Raw genomic sequence first — 19,772 nt, 5'->3', positions numbered from 1 at the left:
GGTTTAAAGAAAAGGAACTATAAAAAGTGTGAGCGGGAGCTTTGAAGTTGCTCATCAACAGTTTGTCTTCTTTTTTTGGAAATGCATAACTTGCTCCATTAGGTGTGCTGGCCTACATTCCTCTCCCCATTTTATCCTCACCCTGTGATGTAGTTTCAGCTGAGAGTTGAACCCATCAAGCTTCATAATTGAGTGGGGATTTAAATACAGGTCTCCGCAGCCCCAGTCTGACATTCTAACCACTTTTCTGCACTGACCTTACATCTCAGGACTGCTGTAGCAATTATTAGTATGTGGAGTGTTTTGCACATTTTGAGCTAGGCCGTGTAAATGTTAAGTTGTTGTCATTACTAGCAAAGCATCCATAATTACAGTGGCAGGTGTATGGAAGGGGTGGTGGTCTCCACTGCAGCAACATGGGATAGGTATAATGTGCCCGCCTTAGTTTGGTTGTTGAAGATAAAGCTGGACTAACTAGAGTCAACGGTGATATGTGGATTTTATCCAAATCTCAAAGTGTATGCTAGCCTTCACCAACCTGGTGTCCTCCCACTGTTTTGCGGACTACAATTCCCATCAGATCCAGACAGCTGGGGGCACTAGGTTGATGGGGGCTGGTTTAGGCTGTACTCCCCCCACCCATAGGAATGAATGTAATTGTTTTGCTCTGTCCCACAGAACCAGGTGTTTTCATAACCGTCTTCCGAAAGGTACGCTGTAGCAGGTTAAACACAGAAGTATGGAATGTAACCTCCATCTCTCTCACACACTGTGGTTACACCTTGAATGCCACAGTAACTCCAACTCAGCTAACCCGTGGGGTGTTTTCCTAGGTGGCTTTCAGCCAAATAAAACCTTGTTTTGAGATATTTCTAACTCCTTTTTAATCTGAGCCCTTGTGGCTGAGGTCCAATCCAACCCAGCATTTTGTTCCGCTTCTTCCTTGCTATTGTAGCTCCTCCGTTTTCAGTCTGGAATCTGCAAACAGTTTAGCTGCACGTCCCAAGCATAATGTTTGAAAGAATGTGTCCTTAACACCCACTCCAAAAACATTGTCCCTGGCCCAGAAACACAGACAGTGCATCCTAATGAGGTCCGGGGATAAACACAATTATGTTTATTTATAAAATATACTGTATCAAAGAGTGCTGGAAAATGCACCTGGAAGAGACAGAAGGGAGGCCAAACCACAACTGTCCAGCCATTCCTTGACTGAAACCATTGTGCTGCTCTTGTTGCTTCAACTTGTGGGTTTGGAACAGGCTAGGAAAACAGTCCTTAGCATGCAAGTCTTTGTTGCATTGTCACCTGCGGCTGCGAACAAAACTTGTATGTTTTGTCTATCTCTGCTAACTTTCAGATCTTGCCCTGCTGTTAAAGCTCCACCAAATTCAAGAATGTTTTCCACATTTGTCACTGCACCTAGTATTAATAACTTAGAATTGGAACCTTGGAACAAAATAATATAGGATTTTCCTCTTTATAATATAGATTGTGAGTTGGAAGTTGGTGGCACTCTAGGATTTTCCTCTTTATAATATAGATTGTGAGTTGGAAGTTGGTGGCACTCTGTTGCAGTGGTAACGCTCCTACCTAGAAGGCCTGGTTCAGAGAATAACGTTGGGGGGTTGTATATCTGTCCCATTGCAGTTGTACTGTGGGATGCTGCAAGGCACTATTTTATTCCCAGCGCTGTTCGCTATCTATGTGAAGGCACTGGAAGCAGTCATTAGTAGATTCTGGATATTTCTTTGTTATATCGGAATCAAGAGAGAAGCTGTGAATGTCTTGAAACAGTGCCAGTATGCAGTACAGTGGTACATCGGGTTACATACGCTTCAGGTTACATACGCTTCAGGTTACAGACTCCGCTAACCTAGAAATATTACCTCGGGTTAAGAACTTTGCTTCAGGATAAGAACAGAAATCGTGCAGCAGCGGCAGCAGGAGGCCCCATTAGCTAAAGTGGTGCTTCAGGTTAAGAACATTTTAAGGTTAAGAACAGACCTCCAGAACGAATTAAGTTCTTAACCCGAGGTACCACTGTAGTGGGCTGGATGAAGACCAACAAACTGAATCCTGGTAGGATCCTTTAAACAGAGAACTGTTAACTTTTGTAGCTCATTTGGTTAGAGCGTGGTGCTGATAACGCCAAGGTCACAGGTTTAATCCCCCAATGGGCCAGCTTCATATCCCTGCATTGCAGGGGGTTGGACTAGATGAACCTTGGGGTCCCTTCCAACTCTACAACTCTATGATTCTATTATTATTTTCTGACTGCCCTTGAAATAAATGACTGTCCACTGCAAAGTAGGCCACTATGCAATGAAAAGTGGCAGAAAAATATTGTAATAAATTAACCAGGCAGCAATTACATTCCACAGATAAACTCAAGTTTCTGTCTCTTCCACAATCAGGCAAGTGAGGGTCTGTAGCTTAGTGGTATCCCTGACATCTCCAGGTAGGCTTGGGAAACATTCCTGCCTGGAATTCTGAAGAGCAGCTGCCAGTCAGTGTAGGCATGACTGAACTATATAAATGGACCAATGATATAAGGCATGTTCCTATTTTCCAAGGTCCCTACACTCTGTAGCCTCCTAAAGCAGAGCTGTCCCCTTCTCTGTTTTCCTACAAATGGAAGAAATGATGCTGTTAGCTAAAATAACCTTGTTTCATTTTAAAAAAATAAAAATCATTTTGGCCCATTGGCTGATTAAGACCAGGATCCAAGTGACAGCGTCAATCCATGCTCTTATAGCATGCCTTTCAGACCCAAACCCCAAGGTCTGAGACGCTGAGCCGGCCAAGGGAGATGTACTGAATTGTTGTGGTTAGTAAATAGGCCTGCTGTCGGCAGACTGCACTGTGCATTGCCATAAATAGCTGAGTTTGCAATGCCACCTCTAGTAAGCTGGGTGTAAGCCAGGGGCTAGGATCCCATTGGGGAAAGCTCAGGCAACAGAGTCCAGGAGAGACAATTGTAAATGGCCTACACTTCAGTATTCCCGAGTGCTGTGGTTAATTGATTTTAAAAAAGTATATATATTCAGGTCAGACGTGCTTCAATCCCATTGAAGCCAGTGGGACTTACTTCCAAGTAATAGTGTTTTCAGTCTGGTTTGTAAGTTTTCCAATGTGTTGCTGTATAATGCCCAACTTCCTACCTTATGTGTAATTCCCGATGGTTATCTGTCTTTGCATATGTGCCAGTGATCTCCTCTTTGCTGGGGACAGTCAAGATTTTCTTGTACCTCTTCCTGGCAAATGACTGTCTGTCTCCATTATGGCTTTGGATGATTTCGTGGGTAGGGGTGCATTTCAAAATGTAATCAAGAGTCATGCTGCCTCCAGCAGTAGAGATAGAGCACGTTTGTCCTGGACACACCCCAGTAGTATCAGGCAGCAGAGTCAGGTAGCTGCTAATGGTCCAACATTGCTCTCTTGCTTCTGCCCCTCTCCTCAACTACAACCCCACTTCCTCCATCAGCAATGCTGCCATCACCTCTTCCCTCTTCCCCTTCCCAGCTGTGTGTGCGAAGGTCCCTCTTCTGCACCCAAAGCAAAGTCTTATATAGGATAGAGGGATTAGGTGGCAAGTGATTGCTGGGGCTGCCTGACGCCCAGGGCAATCTGTAGGTTGTGGGTTCACAGGCTTGCCAGGTGAGATGCCATGCATAAGGCCCATACAATACAGAAGCCAGCCCCGATTTGACATGTAGAGGTGGAAGAGGGCAAAAGACCACAGTAATTTCTAAGTGTGCATTAAACTCAAGACTTCTTGAAATTGTTAGTATTTCAGGACTGAATTCAAAGTGTTATTATAACTTGGATTTTTTTTTTAATCCAAATTTTAAAGTGATTTGGGAGACGGTTGTGCTGTTGTGGAGAATACATTGTGCAAATATTTTAAATGGTCAAATGTTAGAGAGTGTTTGCCCAGTTGCTGAACCCTGGTTGTCCCTGCTGCTCTGCCAATATGTTTTGGGGAAACTGGGTACCACATACCACTTTTCAAAGAATGACACTCGGGGTATGTATGCATTTTCTTTAAGCTTAATAAGAAAATAGAATCCTCAATGTCCACATGGACTGATTAAATTTATATGCTGCCTCCCCAATAATGCAGAATTGGCTTCACATTTTATGCTATATAATTATACATAATTCCAGGAAACATAATAAAATTAGAAAATATCATAAAGCCCACTGTGCATCATGAAAATGACCCTTTCTATAACCACAAATGAAATTAATCAACACATGGCCTAAAGAAAGAGATATGGTTAAAATAATGCATTGGGTTCAGAAGTCTCAGCTTCCAGTAGCAGACCACCCAAACAGTGTGGATATGGCCAAAATCTGCCCCACCCATTTTAAGAAGCTGATGGACGAGCAACCCTCATTGCTGCATATCACACGGTATCCACCTCCAGGTTCATTATATATCGGGTGTGTGTGTGTGTGTGTGTGTGTGTGTGTGTGTGTGATGCAGAACGGGACTATGATATAGGAGAATGGGTTTTAACCCTTCATACCTGCTGTAAGGGGCAACTATAGCAGCTTTTTGAAATCAAAAGTTCCATTTGTCCTTAAACTTAAAAGATACGTTGTTTTCCTTATGGTTAATATCTAGCTCAGTGTAAGAATGGTCCATTTGTTTGAATCTCCCTAATGAAATAAGAATTCTCTCCGCAACAACATCTTATAATGGCCCACAGTTTTTAAGCGATTTTAAATTGCTATTGTTTTAAATTGTTGGCTCTTAATTGTTTCCTGCCCTAGAAACCCTTTTACAGTTGAATAGCAGGAGAGAAATCCCTGCACATAAAATACAATAAATGGACCTTGAAGCAGCCCGGGGGGCAGGGGGGAAGGGCTGGTGGACAGAGCAGCAGAGCCACAACCGCCGCCCTGCACCAGCCAGTAAGGCCATTTCCAGGTTGGGGCCCCTCTCAGAGGTGTACAGAAGCTTTGGATTCTGCAATTCCTTTGCACCCAGCATAGTTCCTGTTGGAACGGAGAACCCTCAGAACCTTTGCATTATCATTATAATCAGTTTCTTACGCCTGAAAGTGTTGTTTCTCTAAGTGACTTCTCATTTGATCTTGATGTGCAACTGGTATGCTTTGAAACCCCAGTAAAATTGCTAGAAGACTAAATTGGTTTGATTTACAGCTTTGATTTTGTTCAGATCGCTATTCGTCAATGCTAGCATGGACAATGCACCACTTGTGAAGTAAAATGAGGTGATAGCCCAAACAAGGTAGAGATTACTAGGCCTGGAGTTCTGGAATAGGTAACAGATGAGCCCATGCCCATGGATAAATGGATAAACCCCACAGATAAATTAGTGGTCTTGCCACTGGGAAAGAAAATACAAGTTGTCTCAGCAGTGTCTTGGAACAGCTAGAAGGGCTTTATAGTCTGGACTAGTTTGTCAAACCCGATGTCCTGAGTGTTGCATCTGGCCAATTAAAAGGCCAACACATTTTTATGCAACTGTTAGCTTTTTCTAGGCACTAAGGTAGGCTTCCTCAAACTCGGCCCTCCAGATGTTTTGAGACTACAACCATCATCCCTGACCACTAGGGATCATGGGAGTTGTAGGCCAAAACATCTGGAGGGCCGAGTTTGAGGAAGCCTGCACTAAGGTTTCAAGCTGTCGGAATTGCTTTATGGGGGAAATAACTGATTCTCCAAGAAGCCTGTGGTCCAGTCATAGGAATCCAGTGCCAGAGATGTCTTTTCAGGGAAGTGGAGATGTGGGCTCTGGTGTCACCGGAGTCACATGAGAAAGACCAAGGAATGAATCCATTTTCTTGGGGTTTCTGCCACAGAAGGACTGTGCACTTGAGGATTCCTGTTTTGGAGCATGGCATGCTCTGTTCCACCCTACTCCAATTTAGGGCCTACTCAATTCACTCTACTCTGTTTTAGGGCCCTATACTGACTACTGCTGATGGGAACATTGATGGTGGTAGCTTCTCAACCACCTTTCCTTTCAGGAGGCACAGCAGAAGGCTCTGCAGCAGATGTACCCCTCCGCCTAATCCTAATACCCTCCAATGTTATTGGGTGAATTGGATGGAATGGTAGAAGATTATAAAAAATATACAAAAATTCCACCCAGAATGGGCTGCATAGCAGAGTGGGGATTTGAACCTTGGTCTCTCTTGTCCTAGTCTGATACTCTAACAACTATGCTTCGCTACCTCTTACAGATATCTAAGCCACTGGCATCATCACATGCTGTGGCATCAAGTTCTATTTGTTAAGCTCTTTCACACAATGTGTAATTTTCTTACAGTTAGAGCATACTCTGTTTTGGGCCCAATCTATTCAGTGCTTTGCAGACAGAAACTAGTCCCTCTAACCATTTAGCCTCCCTTTCTCTTCCACTGCCACATCAAGAACAAGCACCTACAGCTGGCTGGAGCAGCTTTAGCAGGATCAATTATCTTCTCCTAATGTGGAAAGTGAGTTTGACATTCAAGGAAGCTTAGCGTCAGGCCAGCCTTTGATTTTTCTCCTTCTCATGGTCAATTAACCTTTTGGAGCAATACCAGGCAACATTTGCTGCCTTGAATTCCACCCTTTTGCTAGAGACCTGGCAAGCTATTAACTCAGACCAGCAGCAGCCATGGAGATGCACTGGGGAAACCTCAGCACTGAACAACACAAGCATCAGGTTTAACATTTATCCACTGTAGAGAGGGGAATCCCATTCTCTTTCCCACTGTCTTGCTCTTTGCAATGCAACCATCGGATCCACTAGTCAATGAAGCCTGCCACCTAGTGGTTTAATGTTTGGTGGGGGTGGAGGATCCCTTATTTAATCTTTGTTTGGTTGCAAAGTGAAACTTGGGAATTTATAACTATTTTTTCAGATCAAACAAATTGCAGTTAATTTGTAATATTTGGCAATCAGTCTGTCCAAACCTGTCGCTTTTATCCTTTTATATATTTTTATAACACTTCTGTTGGCTTTTCCACATGCATTTTATCTTAAGAGGTAGACTTAGGTATTGATTGATTTTGATCTGAATATTTTTAATTGGGTTTTCAGCTAAGTACAAGTTATTTCCTCAATTAGTAAAGAAATACTTCTTTTCCAGGAAAAGTGCTAGTTTACAAAGAAAACATATGTAACACTTACCAAGAAAGCATTCAAGTGATAGAGCTTCGTCTCTTCTGGTTGGGTTATTTAGCCCTCAGATGGGGAATATCCTAGAGAAAAACAGGTAACACTTTCGCCATGATCTCAACAGGAACCTAAGTTTGTGAACTCTCACAGACTGCTTCGTTCCCTTAACAGATCTGGCCTTCAGTGACTGGAAATGCTAAACTAGTTTTCCTGTGCCTTAGAATAATCAGAAATTGCCGTTCATTCCCAAAACTTGAAATATCATTTTACGAGACATTATACTTTCTTTTAAAAAGCTACTTTGAGCTTGAAGTTCAAAGCTAGAATTTCTTTCCTCCTTCTCATAATGAGCTTCTACTGCCCCCCCCCAATTTTTTTCTTTTTTTGTAGCATAGTTTTTGTTCTTTTCCCTCTTTAAACTGTTTTAACATGGTTGCATTAATATATATTTTTGTTATGTTAGAAAGCATATGACATGCAACAATAACTTAAAATAAAAAATAAAACAGCAATAAATGATCAGATACCAAAAGAAGAAGAAGAAAAGTTTTCTATAGCAAAATGGTTTCATCTCAAAATATTTATTTGTTCTGTTTTGTATGTTGGTCCGTGATTTGGGTCTAATTTGGGTTCAATTTCCAGACAAGATCTTGCACCTGGGAAAAGAGGGTTGGTAGAGAATCTCCTGTGCCTATAGGAGATCCTGGGTTTAATATTTGGCATCTTGTCTCCAGGTAAGGCTGAGAAAGAACATGTCTGAAACCCTGTCAGCAAAAACACTGCACAGAGACCTATTAAAAGAGTGAGTCCAGCCTCACCGTTACCTCTTCTAGGATTTGTATCTCACAGGAGGGAGGTATTGCTTCAGTGAGCAGGTGCTATTTTCTGCTGGGGTACCTGCTTGCTCACTTTCCCTTTCTGATCTGTGTTCTTTTCTTCCTCTGTGGACTTTGAGAATTCCTCATTCTCTCCAATGCTGTCTATCTCACTTTACTATTCTTCAGTTACATCTCTCTTTCTTCCCTTCTCCCTTGGTTCTTGGCCAGTAGTTCATTATCTCCATTCTTATACTTGCTCTTCAAAACATACATAGCAATAAAACTAAAGTTTATTAATTTATTAGATACTAAAGACTGTCAGTATCTTGTGGAAGGGATTCTGCTGTGCAATTAAAGTGGTTTAAAGAACTCTGTCACCCTAGCTAAACAAATCCACTTTAAAAAGAAAATGTACAGGAAAATGTAGTGAAAAGTATAGATGGAAGGAATAATTGATGGGAAGTTGTGTAAACAACCTACAAGTAAATCAGGATGAAAGTTCAGCAAAGTTATAGTCCAACCTCCATATAAGATTGGTGCAACCAAGTAAAAATGAATGCTCCGTAAATCTAGAGGGGCCCTCATAATTCTCCTACTTACTCAAATTTCAGGCTTATTCTTTCTCCCACTTTCTGTTTCAGGCTTTCTGCCTCAGTCATACCTTGCATCCTCATTTTGTAAGCATCTCTCTTAAGTGTTTGCTTTTTTTCTAGACTGGCTTCTTCATCCCACTCCTGTTTTTCCCCACATGGGCTTTTGCTGAAGATTTATTGGACAAGATTTCTTCTATCCACTCTTCACTCTTACCTTCTCCTCCTCAACATTGCATCATCATTCCCCTTTTTGTTTTCTCTTATTCATTCCTCCCCAGAATCTTCATTCCAGGGCATTGGTCTTCAGGTAGTGGGTCTGGACACACTACCAGGTCATGATGGCCCGATCAACATTTGGTCTCAAGAGCAGCACTACTACCATACAGATATATATATATATATTAAAAAATAAGAAATTAATGTTTGGGTTAAAGGTGTGTCCCAGGTCTGAAATGGTTGAAGCCCATTGCTCTAATGGTGCCAAGTGAAATCTGTTACCCTATCTGTCCTCCCACTGGAACCGTTCTCTTCCTGACACCATTTCCTCCATAAGTGAATCCTAAAACATCTCCTTCCATTGGTTTCCACCCTGAATACCCCACTTTCTCTTTTCTCCCTAGTGTAGCTTTGTTTTGATTTAGACGGGGATGGCCCTACCTTTAGGCAGAGTGAGACAGCTACCTTAGGCACCAGGTGTAGGGGGTGAGAGTAAAGAGTTAGATGCCACAGAGCCTGTCCTAAGACACTGTGTTGCACTCAGGTACAGTGCAGGGTCCTGAAAGTTTCTGTACGTGGAATGGGAGGAGGCAACACATTGTCATCTCATGTAACAAAATATCCAACCCCAGATTTAGACTTACGAGTCTGCATCACTTTTATTTTTGTGTACAGTTACTACTGATTTTGTGGCACTTCATAAATAACAAATAAAAACCTGCTGCAACAAACTCATTAGTAAAAGCTTCTCATGTTGAATAAGTATTATCATCCCCCAACCCCAAGATCCTTGTGTTGTTACTTAAAAGTTTGTAGATTTGGTCTCGGGCAGAATTCCCTGGGGAGAGCCCCCAAAACTTACATGCTCCTTGTGCTAAATACCTCCCTTAAAATTTACTCTTTACTACTGGTACTAGATGTGATGGTGCAGATGGGGATGCATGAATGCATCTCTGACATCTTTCTTGGCTTGGTGCAGCCACATTCCCGAACCCACCATGTAAAAGTCAAACTCCACTGATGCCTTCACACTTAGCAAGTCTTATAAAAATGAACTGCCCTCAGAGGAGGAAGGAGAGCCACCTTTCCTTGCTTGCAGGCAGGCTTCTAACCTGAAACAGCTGTTTACCAAAAAGAATGGACCACCTAACAGAGTTGAATTAAAAAGCCAAACCTCAGCAATTAAAATGAGGGCCTGCCAAGGATGGGCAAATCACTCTTAACACTGTTCCACGAGAGTTTCCTATGTGTTCAGCCACAACTCTGAACGAGGCGGCCCCTTTTTTCATTAATCTGTCAAGTATAAAAAGGTAAAGGTACCCCTGCCCGTACGGGCCAGTCTTGACAGACTCTGGGGTTGTGCGCCCATCTCACTTAAGAGGCCAGGGGCCAGCGCTGTCCGGAGACACTTCCGGGTCACGTGGCCAGCGTGACATCGCTGCTCTGGCCAGAGCCAGAGCCAGAGCCGCACACGGAAACGCCGTTTACCTTCCCGCTGGTAAGCGGTCCCTATTTATCTACTTGCACCCGGAGGTGCTTTCGAACTGCTAGGTTGGCAGGCGCTGGGACCGAGCAGCGGGAGCGCACCCCGCTGCAGGTATATATGCATACAAAAAAATTGCATTTAACTCCATGTATCTTGTGCATTGTTTAATAGGTATTCACCCCATGCATATTTTGATCAATTATATTTTTAAAATATATTTTTATTAAGTTTTACATAACAAATTTAAATTCAAACATTAAACACCAACATTGTCTTTTAAGATTCCCCAAATCCTTTGACTCTCCCCCTCCCTTCCATGGTTACCATTATCAATCTTTTTTCAACTGCTTCCCTTATTTTCTCTATTTATTTTTTTAAAAAATCCATTTTTACCATAGTTGTGGGGGTTTTTTGTACATTACAAGCATTACTCAAATCCTGCCAAAGTATTTAGTTGTTTACAGTGTTCTCTTAAATACATCATAAATTTTTCTCATTCCTTATTAAAGTTCTTCTCTTTCTGGCTCTGATTTTCCCAGTCAATTTTGCCATTTTGGCGTAGTCCATCATCTTCATCAGCCATTTCTCTCTGGTCGGTACTTTGTCTTCTTTCCATCTCTGGGCCATTAGTATTGACGCTGCTGTTGTTGCATACATAAATGGTCGATTCTGCTCCTCTCTGCACCTAAAATGCCTCGTAAAAAAGCCTCTGGTTTTTTCAGAAACATTATTTTAAACAATTTTTTTTACTCATTGTAAATCATTTCCCAGAATGCTTTTGTAATCTTACACGGTAAAATGTGCCTTCTTTCTCCTTGTATTTCCAACAAACATTTGAAGCAGTTCTATACATCTTTGCTAATTTTACAGGTGTTAAGTACCACTGAGCCATCATTTTCATGCAATTCTCCTTCAGCTCATAGCACGCCGCAAATTTATTTTGATCAATTCTTTTAGCTGTGAATTGCATCAGAATATTATGGAAGTGTAGTGGATAACTGAGCTGCAGTCCACACGTTAACCTGAGTTGAGTGAAGATCAGGTCAATGTGTATCAGAGTCCACAAGGCCAGAATTCCTCAAGCATCTCCAGAGATCATCTTGGCCTGTTTTGGCAATGCTGTTTAGTGGACCTGTCAAAGACTTTTGGATTTCAACCAAGGAACCTCATGGCCTCAGGCTGCCCTTTTTTCTTTCCTTTTTACTGTTTTAGGAGTTATCCTCATGTTTTTATGTATTTTGTTAAGTTGTCTTGAATACTAGCTATGACAGAAATAACATAAGAAAATATAAAATATACCACAAATTAACGGGTAAGAGAAGTGAACTGGCTGTTGTAGATTTTCTTGTAATTCAAAACAACAATAAACAACAATAAAGCTCTAGGCTGTTTGCTAGATCTTTATGCAAGAAACAAGCTAGGAACCAAGTCGCACAATTTCAGAGTATCAGTGGGGAGTTATGTTACAAGTCTGAGGACACTTGTCAAGCGTTTGCTGATTTTTATAATAATCTTTATTCAACTGATCACCCTGAACCTAACAAAACACAGCTCTATCTGGAGCACACTGGGTTGCCTACTTTAAGCAAGACTCATATAAATTTAGTAAACAAAGCTTTAACCAGTTGAATAAATTGGGTTGCAGTAGAGCTATGTACACACTATACCACTATCAGGGCTTTTTCATTTCTGTTTGCCTTGAAAGAATATACCCTTGGGTTAAGAAATCCCTTTCTTGATCCTCACTTAAAGTATGGGAATTCTGGGTTTAGAAACTAATTCATGATAGTTTTCCTTTACTCCCATTCATAGACCAGCCATAGGTTTGTGATCCATCTAAATATAGTCAGTATAAGGGGTAGGAGGGAAAATGTTTATACTCTGTCCAGATCACGTTCTGCAGAGGACAACCCTTCACCTTCCAACAGTTGGAAGACCTATTGGCATCTGTACAAATGGCTTCAAAAGCTGTATGGGCCTTCACCATTACTTACCGTATTTTTCCATGTATTAGATGCCCCCATTGATAAGAGGCACCCTATTTTGGGAGACTAAAATTTAAGAAAATGGGGGGAGATGGCACAGCTTGCAAAAACTGTGTCATAGTTTCTATAGCAAAATGGTTCTGTTCACTTTTTTAAAAAAAAGAGGTATGTTATCCTAATAACTCAGATTTTCTTTATTTAGATATCATCTCACTGACTCTCTCCAAGGTTGTTAACAACTTTGCAAATCTGCTGTTGTAATTGATCTTACAAGTTTGGCATTTACAAATGAATTATTTCCAAAGTGTGTAATGGGGACCCTCAATTCATTTATGTATTCCCCGCATGTGATCTTTAGAATGGTTTGATTGTTTTATATTGGTTTGTTTACTTTAATATAGTTTTTAATATATTTTAATATATTGTTTATTTTAGTACAGTGGAATCTTGGTTCTCGAGGCGTGGCTTCCAACTGGCTTCAGGAGCTTCCTGCACTCAAGCAGAAGCTGCGTCGGAAATTTGGCTTCTGAAAAACGTTTGCAAACCAGAACACTTACTACCTGGTTTGCAGCGTTCGGGGGCTGATTTGGTCGACAACTAAGCTTTTCAGGAACCAAGGTACTACTGTATTGTCTGCAATATTATTTTAACATAAAATGACCTATGGGCAGCCCACAAGCAGGGCCTGAACACCAAAGGTGCTGTGTTCTGAAGCCACTCTGTTCTCCCATCCCATCAGAATTCCTTCCTTTCTCTTTATTTCCTTCTTATTTTTCCTGGCTTTCAAAAGTTTCCCCCTCCTCTTTGTATGTAGTTTCGGAGCAATTGGAAGGGACACTTTTTTATTTGATGAAAAAGAATGTTTGGTTTTTTAAAAAAATGTTTCCTGGATGTATGGCTTCAGGAAAAGAAGTTTTTCCACATCAGTCTGAGAACAAATTGGTAGGCTTGTCTCATATGTGTGTGTATATAAAACACTAAACCCATAAAAGAATTGCTTTCAGTTGCTTTCCAGAGCAGTAGCTGTATTGATTTGTTGTACCTTTTTTTTTTAATTCTTTGTATATTCTTTTGAAAGTTACCTGTGAAAGGCTTTACGGGCACAAGTAGTGCCCATGGTTGCCAGGTTGGCATCCCTGTGCTGGGGTCTGCAATATCAAACCTTGCAGCTGCCAAATATTCTGCATTGGCCAGGCCTGGTATACCATACTTTTTTTAAAAAAAATGCAAGTGCCATACAGCTCTTGTATCTACATACTCATCACCTGGGCCATCCTAGAGTGAGGTAGCTGGTAGGTGGGGGGTAGCAGTGACAACATACATGACTTAGGTCCAAGCTATCTGGAAGACTGTATTTCCTCACACAAACCTCACACAAACCTACCTGGGGTCTGAGATTTGGGGGAGAGGCCCTACTCTCGGTCCTGCTATCCTCACAGGTACGCTTGGGGGGGGCGTAGGAGAGGGCCTTTTTGGTGGCTACTCCCAGACCTTTAATTCTGTCCATGTTCAATTGTATTTTAATAACTGATTTTTCTATGTTTTTCACAGTTCTTGTTTTTATATGTAAGCTGCCTTGAGTCCCATTGGAGAGAAAGGCAGGGAATGGTGATGATGGTACATATTGGAAAACAGAGCTGTATGTTCCATGTAGCCTAGCTTGTTGCCCTCACATGGAGAGGAGAATACTGTCCTATTGCCAGTAATGAAGTAAGATTCAGCTGCCATGTGGCCAAAATTGGGATGAGGAAATCAGTCTTGCCCGTTGCCTCGTCTACGGCCATACTACCCTGAATGAGCAATCTTGCCCTTTGCCTCAGGCAGCAAAGTGTCTTGAACCAACCCAGCTTGTTAGATTCCTGCTCCACCTCTTGTATCTTATGAATTAGGCTCATGCCATAATATGGCTGCTTGAGCCCTTGAAACTTCACAATTGGCCGAGGTGTGGTCTGTGTGTGTTGATTGGTTTTAGTTTTCAGAACTGAATGGTGCTTGCTTTTATACCCATGTTTGCAATGAATGGTGCTTTTTCTTATTACTTTCAAAAGACCTTGCCTTTTGTGATGCTAAGAAAATAATAATGTTTTGTAGCATGACACAGCTCTATGAGGCAAAAGTGCCCGTAGGGAAAGGAGAGCTGGAAACAGTGGAGAAAGTGAGTGATGGGGGGTGCAGTAACAAAGAATCTCTACAGGAAAAAAATGTCTTCATAACAGGAAACGTCTCATAAAATACCTGCGGTTTGGCATGTATTGTTTGGCTGGCCAAAATATGCACCTGGCAGCTTTACCCTCCTATTAATGCTTCAGTCTGTCTGGTATTTCAATGGATCTCAAAATTACAGTGGTTGGGGGAGGTGGCAGCAAACAGGAAGAAAGGTTTGTAGGTCTCTGAAAGCAAAAAAAAAAAAAAAAAATCCTGAAGAGGGAGGAGAAAAATAATAAGCATAATGGTAATGATGTTTACAAGATGGAATGGTGAAGGTATTTTGATCTAGGAAATGGCCTTTTGCAAGTTTCATCGCGGGGAGTGGCAACAACCCGGGGTGGGTGGGTGTGTATTTGAGTCTGAAAAGTAGCTTGTTTACATGAACTTTTTGACACCAGGTTCGTGTACTTGCCAAGATTCCCGTTCTGAGCAAAAGCCTGCCAGTTTAACATGGAGCTCATTTCTCTGCTGGTTTGAAATTGGATTTATTGACTCCACATTGGCTTTGCCCCAGTTTCATCCAAAGTGCTACAAAACATTTGGCCCCACATTGTGTTTTCCCCAAAACAATTATATAAAAAAACTCCTTTGCCAGAACTCATCTGTATAGATCAAAGCAGTGTACAGTGACCTCAGCTCCTCACCAAGCTAAGTGGTTTTAAATATATTTATCCACGTAAACAAACCACAAACAAGATGTAACGTTCATAAGAGATAAAAGAGAAAACAATTGTTCGTCAAAAACACCAAACGTCATCAAGAGCAAGAAATATTTCTTAAAGCGGCAATCCAAAGAAGATTTACTAAAACTGCTTAGAGATTATTGGGACTCACTTCCCAATAAACAAAGATTGTGCTGTAAGATGAGAAACCAACTGCAGGCATTTTTTTAAAATTACCCCCCCCCCCCAACTTTAAATTAAAATGGTTTGCTGCAGTAATAAAGCAAAGCAGTCTGAAAATCTCTTGTAATGGTGAACAGCCTCAGTGGGAGCAACAACCAAGAGTGCCATTCTCCTCTCCAAGAAACTCGGTACCAAGTGATGATAACTGAAGAGAGCAGTCACTAATCTTCCGGTGGAGTAGCACCATTTGTGTGCATTGACAACTCTTCATGGAAGCTACTGAGCACTTCAGCTTGTATGAAATTAACACTGAAAAGCCTGCATAAGGAGTCACCTTATGAAATTACAAGTTCACACAAGTGAAACCTCCACATAACTGCTAGCTGGAGGCTCTGAACACTAATGAGGTGGTTGCACAGGGCCTCCAGTTAGCAACTGTAAGAATCATAAAACGACATCAAAAGTTTCCTAGCAGAACACCCACTATCAAAGCAAGCATCCAAGGCAGCAGCTTCACTACCCTGACCATCAAGACAGCTGAAGAATACGTTTCTGCCCTGCAAAGAGTTTCTACTCTGCAATTATGTCCATAAAAGTTACTAGCTTAACTTCCATGTTCAAACTCTCTTCTAGAAGCAAAAAGCTTCCCTGCAGGATCACCTAGATAGGTGGGTGTTGTTGTTTAGTCGTTTAGTCGTGTCCGACTCTTCGTGACCCCATGGCCCAGAGCACGCCAGGCACTCCTGTCTTTCAATGCTTCCCGCAGTTTGGTCAGACTCATGCTGGTAGCTTCGAGAACACTGTCCAACCATCTCGTCCTCTGTCATCCCCTTCTCCTTGTGCCCTCCATCTTTCCCAACATCAGGGTCTTTTCCAGGGAGTCTTTTCCTCTCATAAGGTGGCCAAAGTATTGGAGCCTCGGCTTCAGGATATGTCCTTCCAGTGAGCACTTAGGGCTGATTTCCTTAAGAATGGGTAGGTGGGTAGGTATTTGCAAGCATGCCCTTGGCATCCTCTTTCACAGTTGTACTCATCTAGTGGACAGGAAAACTCCCCTCAACATTTTGACTTAAATCTGCAACCTTGTACATAAAGGAGAGAGAATACTGCAAAAAGAGAGACCTGGCTGCTTGTTTTGATTTCCTTCCTCTTCCATTTTCCTTTTACAGCTCTAAAAAGACTCCCAGACCAGCAAGGAGCATTAATTGCACCAGCCTCCATTTAGCTGGCATTTAGGTAATGCCACACTAGAGATGCATATAACTTCGAACTTGCTGGATTAGAAAGGGGGATCTCATGCTCTCTAAAACATGATTGCTGCTATTGTGTATTTACACTTCTGCCAGCATGCCTGCCTGTAACATGACAAACTGGACATGACGTTTGCCTTTATTAAGATTCCAATCCAGGGATAAGGAATCTTATGTGGCCTTCTAGATGTTATTGGACTATAGCTTCCCTCATCCCAGACAGTTGTCCATGTTGGTCGGAGCTGATGGGAGTTGAAGTCCAGAAGAATCTGAAGGAGCACAGGATCTCTAGCCCTGTTCTTAACCTATGAGCTGAGGTTAGATTTATAAGACATACAACTCAAAAACACCAAGGTACTGAAATAATGTGTTAGTATGTAAATCAGGACTGGCCTGGGACATTTTGCTGCTGGAGTCAAAATGCCCCGCTGCCACCATCTCCTCCTCCACAGGTGCTCCCTGCTGCCACCATGTGGGGGGCAGCACTAGTGGGGTATGGGTGTGGCAACAGTGGGGTACAGCAGCAGAGGAAGCAGGGCACACCCACACAGGAAATGGCAGTGGTGAACTTTGTGCTCCTCATGCCCTGATCTGCCACCTGAGGTGACTGCCTCACCTCACTTCATGAGCAGGCCGGTACTGATGTAAAGTATGTAGCTTGAAGATCTTCTTAATAGTGCCTACTGAAAGTTGGCAAACAAGAACATATCAGAAGCAGCTTCAGAAAAGCCTCAGGCAAGTTTCCAGGGAAACAGAAACCATAACTACATATTATAGGTGTTGGTTGATTTTTTACAACTTTGACTGCCTTCACTTCCCAAAAGCATTCTGGGAATTGTAGTTGGGGGAAGCTTGATATGCTAAAGACAATAACCCCCTTTTTCAGAGCAACAGTTCCCATGTTTCCCTGGGCAGAGGGAAAGGTTGCTTAACTGATTAAGTTTGTAATTGGGAGGGTATGAGTGAATATGTGAATGTGTCAATTTTAGTTTTGCTTATTCTCAGTTTCTCATTTTTCCAATCTTAAATTCAGTTCTCAACATTTCCAAAGCAGTCTATTTTTTTTTAATGTCCTCATGAAAATTCACCAGCATTTTAGTGCAAATTTATCCTAATATACACATTTTTCCTGATATAATGAATTTTCTATGTTATTTTCAGTAAGCTATTCACTTATGCTCACTTAAAATGAGCATTTTTTCATCAGGGGGTTTGGACTGGGTGTCCATCAATATGCAGATGATACCCAGCTCTACCTCTCTTTCAAATCAGAACCAGTGAAGGCGGTGAAGGTCCTGTGTGAGTGCCTGGAGGCGGTTGGAGGATGGATGGCGGCTAATGGATTGAGGTTGAATCCTGACAAGACAGAAGTACTGTTTTTGGGGGACAGGGGGCGGGCTGATGTGGAGGACTCCCTGGTCCTGAATAGGGTAACTGTGCCCCTGAAGGACCAGGTGCGCAGCCTGGGAGTCATTTTGGACTCACAGCTGTCCATGGAGGCGCAGGTCAATTCTGTATCCAGGGCAGCTGTCTACCAACTCCACCTGGTACGCAGGCTGAGACCCTACCTGCCCGCGGACTGTCTCGCCAGAGTGGTGCATGCTCTAGTTATCTCCCGCTTGGACTACTGCAATGCGCTCTACGTGGGGCTACCTTTGAAGGTGACTCAGAAACTACAACTAATCCAGAATGCGGCAGCTAGACTGGTGATTGGGGGCGGCCGCCAAGACCACATAACACCGGTCTTGAAAGACCTACATTGGCTCCCAGTACGTTTCCGAGCACAATTCAAAGTGCTGGTGCTGACCTTTAAAGTCCTAAACGGCCTCGGCCCAGTATACCTGAAGGAGCGTCTCCACCCCCATCGTTCTGCCCGGACGCTGAGGTCCAGCGCCGAGGGCCTTCTGGTGGTTCCTTCATTGCGAGAAGCAAAGCTACAGGGAACCAGGCAGAGGGCCTTCTCGGTAGTGGTGCCCGCCCTGTGGAACACCTTCCCATCAGATGTCAAAGCGATAAACAACTACCTGACATTCAGAAGACATCAGGGAAGTTTTTAATGTGTGATATTTTAGTGTATTTTTGGTTTCTATGGAAGCCGCCCAGAGTGGCTGGGGAGACCCAGCCAGATGGGCGGGGTACAAATAATAAATTATTATTATTATTATTGTTATTGTTATTTTTGTGCATGTAATTTCACTGGAGAACTCCACTTCAATTCAGAGAAAGATGGCTCTGTTTTAGTCAGTGTATTGTTTTGCAAAGTTCAAATTAGGTAGTTCGTTTTCGAATAGAAACTGAATTGAGTTGCTTGCCCCATCTGACCCAGAGCTTTGCTCCAGTTCAAGAAGCGTGACACTGAAGCTGTGCTGCAGTTGTTCCACACAAGTTGTCAGCACATTAGTACCTCAGATGAGCTGGCCTTTGGGCTGGCTTAATTGTGCAATCATTGAAAACCTACAGCAAGCAGCTGCTGTGCCTTTTATGCCTCAGTGCTGGTCTTCTGTTTTAGGCCTCCAAAATGGAGTACACTTATTCTAAGCTGATGATAATTATTGCAATGCATCATCCCTGTAAAATAAGCTTCCCAAACGTCCAAAGAGATCTTGCATTTAGCAGCGGACAGTAGCCAGAGAGGAGCGGTGAATGTTGGCGGGGGAGATTATATTCCCTCCAAGGAGGGAGTGGAAAGAAGGCCCCCTTGTGTCAGAATTAATGAAGATTGATGTCCACCTCTACAGCTCCTTGAAGGAAATGCAGCCATTTCCTTCTGCACACTCCAGGTCTTTCACAGAGCATCGGCTTTCCAAGCGTGCAGTTAAGGATAGTCAGGAACGGAGCATCAAGTATGACCTGTTCCAGATAATGATTTAGGCCAAATGCATTGCTGAAAGGTGAGAGCTGCTGCCTCTGCTGAGACTGCAGTCAGGCTTGGAGCAGATAAGTTATTTATGCCCTGGACTGGCTGCTTATAGTCATTCAGTGAAACTAAAGGTAAAGTAAAGGGACCCCTGACCATTAGGTCCAGTCGTGACCGACTCTGGGGTTGCGGTGCTCATCTCACTTTATTGGCTGAGGGAGCCGGTGTACAGCTTCCAGGTCATGTGGCCAGCATGACTAAGCCACTTCTGGCAAACCAGAGCAGGACACAGAAATGCCGTTTAGCTTCCCGCCAGAGTGGTACCTATTTATCTACTTGCACTTTGATGTGCTTTCGAACTGCTAGGTGG

At 42.6% G+C, this 19,772-nt stretch overlaps 1 protein-coding gene across 2 annotated transcripts in view; it reads left to right on the top strand.

The window, feature by feature from the left end:
* Nucleotides 1-19,772, top strand: part of COL8A2 (collagen type VIII alpha 2 chain) — a 156,069-nt gene that overhangs the window by 93,407 nt on the left and 42,890 nt on the right. The window contains exon 1 of one of the 2 annotated variants that reach the window (XM_079987730.1): nucleotides 12,739-12,860. The exons of the other annotated variant lie outside the window; for it this stretch is intronic. The gene's annotated coding sequence lies outside the window, so the exon portion shown is untranslated. Of the gene's footprint in view, nucleotides 1-12,738; nucleotides 12,861-19,772 lie in introns of those variants that run through there. 2 annotated transcript variants of the gene reach the window in all.

Source organism: Podarcis cretensis, assembly GCF_951804945.1.
Source record: "Podarcis cretensis genome assembly, chromosome: 8".
NCBI lineage: Eukaryota > Metazoa > Chordata > Lepidosauria > Squamata > Lacertidae > Podarcis > Podarcis cretensis.
Note: the sequence above shows the minus strand (reverse complement) of the source record. Positions and strands in the feature narration are given on the sequence as shown.